This window comes from Delphinus delphis, chromosome 20 (genome assembly GCF_949987515.2).
Source record: "Delphinus delphis chromosome 20, mDelDel1.2, whole genome shotgun sequence".
NCBI classification, from domain to species: Eukaryota; Metazoa; Chordata; class Mammalia; order Artiodactyla; family Delphinidae; genus Delphinus; species Delphinus delphis.
Genome location: NC_082702.1, coordinates 3906481 through 3916418, shown reverse-complemented (window position 1 = coordinate 3916418; position 9938 = coordinate 3906481). Strand labels below are relative to the sequence as shown.

At 43.6% G+C, this 9938-nt stretch overlaps 1 protein-coding gene across 1 annotated transcript in view; it reads right to left on the bottom strand.

Annotated features, from left to right (window-relative positions):
* Positions 1-9938, bottom strand: part of LOC132416835 (NACHT, LRR and PYD domains-containing protein 2) — a 1001898-nt gene that overhangs the window by 585014 nt on the left and 406946 nt on the right.

Below are 9938 nucleotides of genomic sequence, written 5' to 3'. Positions count from 1 at the left end.
CCTTCAGGGACTTCTCCCTTTTTCTTGAAACAGCGTCCACTCCACCTTCCTGGGAACAAGCCCCTGAGTCGTTCCTGCCTGCTCGGTGGCCCTTGACCCTTGGACAGGGCTCTCCTCCCCGTCCTGTCGTCCTGCCTGGAAGCTGAGGGGACCTTGATTTAAGTTAGAGGTCTCCCTTTGAAGGAAAATGTCTCTATTTAAATCTGTCCCCACTGCTCTTGTAACCGTGAGGGCAGTGCCCTTTCTGAGCCTGAGTTTCCTCCTCTGCATGTTGTCGCGAGCCCCACTCCTCAGCGTGGCTGTGAGCTCAATGGTGTCAAGTTCATTGCAGGATCACCACTGTTAATTTCCAGAGCAGGTGACAACAGCAGTGGGTGGGACATGAGAGGATCCTGGGCTCAGACTCCACGGCAAAGTGGGTGATTGTGGTGCCCACCTAAGAGCCCTCCTCTGCTCCTAACACTGAGAAATGCTATTTTGAATATTTCTGAAACACGTACCCACAGACACATGCAGAAAAAGAGAAAGAAAGTTCCCCAAATGGAGAGGGAACCAGACCAAAGAAGAGGGAACTAGGCTGAGTGGGCCCCGCTGACCAGGATCATCAAGGGGGTCATAGGGAGGAGGTTCCCACCTGTGTGGACAGAGAGAGGGACCCAGGTCCTCACAGGCAGGGAGTGGTCAGGGCTCCAGGTGGAGTTTGAAGCTGCGGCCTCACTTCCCCGCGTTTCTGGACGGGCACTGGGATAGCTCTGCTCACTGCCCCGAGCCCGTGGTCAGCATTGAGCCACCTCCCCTGTGTGGCATGAAACAGACTCAGTCCACGATTGTCAGCCCTGGGCGTCCACCCTCGTGAGAGTGTGAGGGTCCCATTGCAACATCCCTGAGGCCACAGCTGTGAGCAGATGCTAAGTCTGAGACGGTGGGCAGCACAGGGCAGAGCAGCTGCAGCAGTCGCCCCTGGTCAGCCTGACTCCCAGGACAGCCCCGGGAGAAGCCTTGTAGGAGAGACCGGGGGTGTGAGGGCAGAGCCTTTAACAGGAATGGATATCACAGTGACCCTAGTAATGATGACAGTGCTACGGACAGCCGTCTGCTGACGAATGGGGGTGTCCTAGGCAAGGAAACAGAATCAGTAGGAAACCAATAAAGAGATGAAAAAAATGTAGATCATACTTGATGTGAATATCTTGATTGTATGACAACACAATTAGTGACTTTGCTGAAATAAAAATATGCAAAAAAAGAATCAGTAGGGAAATATGACAGTCGATTTAAATTAAGTGTGTTTAAGTATCTGAAAAATAAAGGGAGGCAACCATATGGATTATTTTAGAGAAGAAAGGGCAGGTATTAAGAGTTAGAAAAGGTAGAGATGACAAATCCAGTAGGATGAACACATTAAAAACATCACCCCATCAAGGACAAGACAGCTGAGGGACCAGTTATGGAATTGAATACAATATCGAGGAAATGTTCCACAATGAAGGTTTGAGAGACCAGAAATGGAAATTCAAGATACTTGGGGAATAGAATGAGGAGGGCCCACGTCATATCTATTGTAAGTGTCAGAAGGAAAGGTCGTGACGTATAACAACGGCCAAAGAAATGAAGAATTGAACATTTTTCAGAGATGAGGACAGGCCAACTAAGTGCTAGGACGCCTGTATATAAAAGTGACATTTGTATCTTGACCCTTCATGGTAAATTAAGAAAATGAAGGTTAAATTAAAAAAAAAAGTATCTCAGAGTGAATTGTACGCTTCGAAACGGTTAATTCTATTTTGTGAACATTTCAACTGAAAAAAATCAAGGACGACTGTCCTGAGGCCCTACAAATGTCCTGAAAGTACTTCCTGTAGAAAATGCAAATTACCATTAAGAGAATGACAAGCTCATTGGGACCAGACTACCCCGTACCCAAAGGCGATGGCAGAAGATACTGGAGAAATACCTTCAGGGAATTAATTGGGAAGAATTTTACACTGAGCCAGATTATTTTTAAGGGACAAAAGTGAAAGGCTCATCAGAGGGTGAATCCCTAACTGCGAGGAGGTTCCAGCCACCACATGTGACCTGCGGGAGCTCTGTCCATTCCGCTCAGCCCACCACGTCAGGCTGCGTCTTCCTGAGAGAGAAGGAGGGTTCTGGTGGGGATGGAGCCCTTTCCCATCACCTGTATGTTCCTCTCCCTGTAACTGAGTCACACACTTAGTTTGAAATAAGAAATGTTTTCAAGTAACTTGATAAAGAGAGAATGAGAGTGAAAGAAGGCATTTCCAGAGACGCAAGTTCTTAGATATTTTCACACTCAGTGAAAGGAATACTAAGAGATGTAATGGAGAAAGTGAGATGTAACATGAGAAAAAAATGGTATGAAAAGCACTGAAAAATTAACTAACACAACTAGTACACGCACCCACAGATGCACCCACACGTGTGCACACAGGCACACAGATGTGCACACGCACATGCACGTATATAGAGTACCCAGATTTCAGGTGAAGTATAATGAGAACATTGTCTTCTCTCATGGAGGAGGAGAATGCATAGCTGTTTAGAAATAAAAATGTAAATACATATGTTAACATGGGAGTAACAGCCTAAAATTAGAGATGGAATAACTACCAATGTGCTTGGTGTAATTAAATGAAAGAAAACATTTTCAGCTTTATTGAGATATAAGTAACAAGAATTGTGTATATTTAAGATGTACAACTTAATGTTTTTATTTTTTAAAAAAAGCATTTATTTATTTATTTATTTACTCGGTTGTGTTGGGTCTTAGTTGTGGCACGCAGGATCTTCGCCGTGGCAGGCGGGATCTTTCGTTGCGTGCGCAGGCTCCAGAGTGCATGGGCTCAGTAGTTGCAGCTTGTGGGCTTAGTTGCCCCGTGGCACGTGGGATCTTAGTTCCCTGACCAGGGATCCAACCTGCGTCCCAAGCATTGGAAGGTGGATTCTTAACCACCGGACCGCCAGGGAAGTCCCACTTGATGTTTTTATATACACTTACCTTGTGATATAATCACCACAATTAAGCTAATTAACATATCCATGACCTCACATACTGAACATTTGTGTGGGAGTGTGTGTGTGGTGAGAACACTTAAGGTCTATCCTGTAAGCAAATTTCAAGTCTACGATGGAATATCGTGAACTGTAGTCACATCACCGTACATCACATCTCCAGAAGTGACTCGACTGCGTAACTGAAACTTTGTTCCCCGTGACCAGCATCTCCCCACTGACCCCTTTCCCAGCCTCTGGCAACTACCATTCTCCTGTGTTTCTGAGTCTGATTATTCTAGATCCCCCAGGGAAGTGAGCTCGGGCTGTATTTCTCTGTGTCTGGCTTCTTTTACTTCACATAATGTCCTCCAGTTTCATCCACGTTTCCCAAACGGAAGGGTTCCCTTCTTTTTAAAGGCTGAATAATATTCCAGTGTGTGTGTGCGCGCGCGTGCGTATCTCACATTTTCTTTATCTCTTCATCTTTGGACAGGCATTGAGGTTGTATCCATATCCTGGCTAATGTGAATAATGCTGCAGTGAACATAGGAGTGCAGATATGTCTCCGAGATCGTGGTTTCATCTGCTTTGGCTGTATACCCGGAGTGGAATTGCTGGATCCTATGGTAGGTAGTTCTAGTTTTAATTTTTTGAGGAAACTCCGTACTGTTTTCCACAGTGGCTGCACCGATTTGTGTTCCCAGCAACAATGCATAGCATTCTCTTTTCTCCACAACTTTGCCAACACTCGTTATCGTTTTTTTTAATTAACTTATTTATTTATCTTTGGCTGCGCTGGGTCTTCCTTGTTGTGTGTGGGCTTTCTCTAGTTGCGGTGAGCGGGGGCTACTGTTCCTTGCGGTGCACGGGCTTCTCATTGCGGTGGCTTCTCTTGTTGTGGAGCAAAGGCTCTAGGCCCGCGGGCTCAGTAGTTGTGGCTTGTGGGCTCTAGAGCGCAGGCTCAGTAGTTGTGGCACACAGGCTTACTTGCTCCGTGGCACGTGGGATCTTCCCCGACCAGGGCTCGAACCCATGTCCCTTGCGATGGCAGGTGGATTCCTAACCACTGTGCCACCAGGGAAGCCCAACACTTGTTCTCTTTTGTCTGTTTCATAACAGCCATTCTAACAGGTGTGAGGTGATCTCTCATTGTGGATTTGATTTGTATTTCCCTGAGGGTTAGTGATGTTGAGCACCTCTTCCTGTACTGTTTGGCCATTGGAATGTCTTCTTTTGAGAAATGCCTATTCAGGTCCTTTACCTGTTTTTTAAATTGGGTTGTTACTACTTTGCATTGAGTTGTGTGAGCTCCTTGTATATTTTGACAAGTAGCTCCTTATCAGATACATGGTTTGCAAATATCTTCTCCCATTCTATATGTTGCCGTTTCACTCTGTTGTCTGTTTCCTTTGCTGTGTAGAAGCTTTTAATATGATGCAATCCCCTTGTCTATTTTTGTCTTTGTTGCCTGTGCTTTTGGTGTCATATCCAAAAAACCATTGTCCAAACTCAGGGCAAGAAGCTTTTCCCCTATGCTTTCTTCTTGTAGTTTTATGGTTTCAGTCCTTATGGTTAAGTCTCTGGTCCATTTTGACTTGATTTTATATATGGTGTGAGCTGAGGGTCCAGTTTCATTCTTCTGCATGTGGGCGTCTAGTTTTCCCAGCATCATTTATTGAAAGTACTATCCTTTCCCAATTGTGTGTTCTTGGCACCCTTGTGGAAGATAGCTCACGGAGCTTCTTTGAGACAGTTAGTTTGAACAGTTAGGCATCTGATAGACCTTCATCTTCTACGGTTTATGTCTTGCCTTCGGCAGTGTCACATTCCCTGATTCTTCGTGGGTCTTACAGCTTTGCTTTGGTGTGTGTGTGTTGGAAGAAACAGCCGCCTCTTCCAGTCTTTATGGTCGGAGTTTGCAGACCAGCCCAGTCAGAGATTCTGGAGCCTCTCAGACGTGTTCTGTGGACGTGCAGCTCCACGTCCCTCCCTCCTGGGGAAGGATTCCTAGTTGTGTGCCTTCACCGTGTCCCCGCTTCCCCTGGAGGAGTGCGGGGGACGGCGGGGGCTGGGGGCGGGCTCCATTTCCCTCCTCCTGAGGGAGAAGTCTCAGGATCGGTCCTCCTGTCCATCCTGCCAGGCTCTGCCGGCTACTACAGCGCCTGTCCCTCTCTTCCTCTTTTGCTGCCCCCACATGGGCCTGTGGCCTCGGGCTCTGAGTGAGATGAGAGGCCAGGAGGTCTCTGAGGCAGTGCCCGGAGCCTGGGGATGTGGGTGCAGCTTGACTCCCTCTGGCCTGGGCCGAACGGAGGAGGCTCTCAGCGCTGAGGGTGCCAGCTTGGGGGAGGGGGGACAGGGGGAGGGAACTGCTCCTTTTATCCTTTCAAAGTGGTTTTTCTTGGTTCTATGCTCATTCGAGGTGTCGCACCTTGCTAACTGGATCCTGCAGTTCGCATAAAATTTATTTTCCCCAAATACCGTACTTTTGTCACTGTTTATGTGCGGGGATGAGAGCTGGGACTTCCTGTTCTGCCATCTTGCCTGAAGCATTGATTAATTTTTCTAGAATGCATCCTAGTGAGACCAGAAATGGGAAAATAGAAACAATAGCTAATCTACACAGGAAATAAAATGAGAAGACTAAACAGATATCTGTCACAGTCTCTAATGAGAGAAATGAGAATGCCATTAGTCAGCACTTGAAGAGACCACAGACCTAGACACCAGGGCATCCTCCACTTAAGGGGACTAGGGTTCTCCCTCACCCGCAGTGGGGGCAAGATTACTTCTTTTTTTGTTTTTAAATAGAAGTATAGTTAATTTACAATGTTGCGTTAGTTCCAAGTGTATAGCAAAGTCATTCACTTATGTATACATACTCTTTTTCAGATTCTTTCCGTTAAAGATTTTTATGAGATACTGAGCATGGTTCCCTGTGCCATACAGTAGGTCCTTGTTGTTTATCTATTTTATGTAAAGTAGTGTGTATCTGCAAATATCAAATTCCTAATTGATCCCTTCCCCCTTTATCCCCTTTGGTAACCATAAGGTTGTTTTGTCTGTCTGTGAGTGTATTTCTGTTTTATAAATAAGTTTATTTGCACCATGTTTTAAGATTCCACATATAAGTGAAATCACATGATATGTGTCTTTCTCTTTCTGACATACTTCACTTAACATGATAATCTCTAAGTCCATTCATGGTGCTTCAAATGGCATTATTTCATTCTTTTTTATGGCCGAGTAATACTCTATTATACATATATCACATCTTCTTTATCTATCTGTCGATGGACATTAAGGTTGCTTCCACGTCTTGCCTGTTGCAAATAGTGCTGCTAGGTACATTGGGGTGCATGCATGTTTTTGAATGAGAGTTTTTTCCAGATATCTGCCCACGAGTGAGGTTGCAGGATCATAAGGTAACTCTGTTTTTAGATTTTAAGTGACCTTCACACTGTTCTCCATAGTGGCTGCAACAATTTACATTTCCACCAACAGTGTAGTAAGGTTGCTTTTTCTCCACACCCTCTCCAGCATTTATTATTTGTAGATTTTTGATGATGGCCATTCTGACCAGTGTGAGGTGATACCTCACTGTGGTTTTGACTTGTATTTCTCTAATAATTGGTGATGTTGAACATCTTTTCACATGCCTCTTGGCTATGTGTATGTCTTCTTTGGAGAAGTGTCTATTTAGGTCTTCTGTCCAGTTGTTTGTTTTTTTTTTTTTTTTTGTGGTAGGCGGGCCTCTCCCTGTTGTGGCCTTTCCCGTCGCGGAGCACAGTCTCCGGACTCGCAGGCTCAGCGACCATGGCTCACGGGCCCAGCTGCTCCATGGCATGTGGGATCTTCCCGGACCGGGGCATGAACCCGTGTTCCCTGCATCGGCAGGCGGACTCTCAACCGCTGCGCCACCAGGGAAGCCCTGGTTTCTTGATTTTTGAATATCAAGCCAATGTTGCATTCCTGGGATAAGCCCCACTTGGATGTGGTGTAGTATTTTAAAAGTATGTTGTTAGATTTGATTTGCTAATATTTTGTTGAAGATGTTTGTGTTTATGCTCATGAGGGAGACTGGCCTGCAAATTTTTGTTTCATTTTGTTTTCGTTTTCTTTACTTTTACTATGAGAGTTGGTCTGGCCTCATAAATTAATACATTTCCTCCTCATCTAGTTTCTAGAAGAGGTTGAGTAGAATTAATATTATTGTTTTTACATGTTTCCTAGAATTTGCAAGTAAAACCATTTAGGCCTGGAGATTTCTTTGGGGAAATTTTAATCTAAGAATTCAGTATCTTGAATGTGAGACTAGCAAACTGTTTTTAAAGTCTGACAGTAACCCGTGTTAGTGAAGGTCTGGGACAAAAGGAATTACTCCACATTGTTTCCGGTTATACAAAATAAGACAGTCCATTAAATAAGAAATGCATCATTATCCCTTAGATTTTCAAATATGTTTATGCTACCCAGGAGATTTTTGCCATATAAAACCTAGAAGAACTTGCACATATAGACAATAAAATACTACAAGGATGTTTCCAGTATATAATACAGCAGGCAAAAGTAACACACTACAGTTCTTCAAGCTTCTAGGTAGAGGATGAATAAGTTCTGGGGATCTAATGCACAGCATTGTGATTATAATTAGCAGTAATGTCGTATATACTTGAAAGTTGTTAAGAGGGTAAATCGTAAATGTTCTAATGCAAAATGTAGTGGCAAGATAAGGAAAGGTCTAATGACGTGCTTTGCACATCAATACACCGTTTTTCCAACACCATTTATTTATTTTTAACATCTTTATTGGAGTATAATTGCTTTACAATGGTGTGTTAGTTTCTGCTGTATAACAAAGTGAACCAGCTATACATATACATATGTCCCCATATCCCCTCCCTCTTGCATCTCCCTCCCTCCCACCCTCCCTATCCCACCCCTCTAGGTGGTCACAAAGCACTGAGCTGACCTCCCTGTGCTATGCAGCTGCTTCCCACTAGCTATGTGTTTTACATTTGGTAGTGTATATATGTCCATGCCACTCTCTCACTTCATCCCAGCTTACCCTTCCCCCTCCCCATGTGCTCAAGTCCATTCTCTACGTCTGTGACCTTAGGTTCTTCAGAACCAAGGTTCTTCAGAACGATTTTATTTTCTAAGATTCCATATATATGTGTTAGCATATGGTATTTGTTTTTCTCTTTCTGACTTACTTCACTTTGTATGACAGACTCTAGGTCCATCCACCTCCCTTCAAATAACTCAATTTCGTTTCTTTTTATGGCTGAGTAATATTCCATTGTATATATGACCAACACCATTTATTGAAGAGACTGTTCTTTACCCATTGTGTACTCTTGACTCTCTTGTCAAATATTAGTTGACTACACACGGGTCGGTTTATATCTAGGAATTTCATTCTGTTCCGTTGGTCTATATATCTGTTTGTTGTTTTCTATTACCATACTGTTGTTGTTTTCTTTTTGTGGTACGCGGGCCTCTCACTGTTGTGGCCTCTCCCGTTGCGGAGCACAGGCTCCGGACGCGCAGGCTCAGCGGCCATGGCTCACGGGCCCAGCCACTCCACGGCACGTGGGATCTTCGTGGACCGCGGCACGAACCCGTGTCCCCTGCATCGGCAGGGGGACTCCCAACCACTGCGCCACCAGGGAAGCCCAGCATACTGTTTTAATACTATATCTTTGTAGTATATTTTGAAATCTGGCAGTGATTCATCCAGCTTGTTCTTTTTCAAGATTCTTTGACTATTTGTGGTGCCTGTAGTTCTTTTTTTTTCATTTTCTGTCATCTCTTGTCATATCAATTATACTTCTTTTTAAAATTGAAGTATAGTTGATTTACAATATTGTTAGTTTCAGGTGTACAGCATAGTGATTCTTTTGTGTGTGTGTGTATGTGTGTGTGTGATTTGCAGATTACATTCCTTTATAGGTTATTACAAGATATTGGGTATAATTTTCTGTGCTATACAGTAAATCCTTGTTGCTTATCTATTATACATATAGTAGTTTGCATCTGTTAATCCCATACTTTTAATTTCTATCCTGCCCCCATCTCTTCCCTATGGTAACCATAATTTTGTTTGCTATGTCTGTGAGTCTGTGTCTATTTTGTGTACAGATTTCTTTGTATTATTTTCCACATATAAGTGATATCATATGGTATGTGCCTTTCTCTGACTTGTTTAACTACACATACTATTGTCTAGTTCCATCCATGCTGCTGCAAATGGCAATTTTCATATTTTATGGCTGAATAATATTCCATTATGTATATATATGTATGTGTATATATGTACCATATATATACCATATCTTCCTAATCCATCATCTGTTGATGGGCACTGTGGCTGTTTCCATGTCTTGGCTATGTGGCTTGTCTTGTAAATAGTGCTGCTATGAACACTGAGGTACATGTATCTTTTCAAATTATGGTTTTCTCCAGACATATGCCCAGGCGGCTGGATCATGTGGTAGCTCTACTTTGAGGTTTTTGAGCATCCTCCTTAACTGTTTTTCACAGTGGCTGCACCAATGTACACTCCCACCAAGTGTGTACGAGGGTTCCCTTGTCTCCGTACCCTCTCCAGCATTTATTCTTTGCAGTTTTTGACGTTAGCCCTGGTGACTGTACCGTGGTGATACCTCATTGTAGTTTCACTTATCATTTCTCTAGTAATTAACATTGTTGAGCATCTTTTCATGAGCCTGTTGGCTGTCTGTATGTCTTTGGGAAAACGTCTATTTAGTTCTTCTGCCCATTTTTTGATTGGGTTGTCTATTTCTTTGAGTTTGAGTCATATGAGCAGTTTGTGTATTTTGGTCGCATTGTTTACAAATATTTTCTCCCATTGCGTATGTTGTGTCTTCATTTTGTTGATGGTTTCCTTTGCTGGGCAAAAGCTT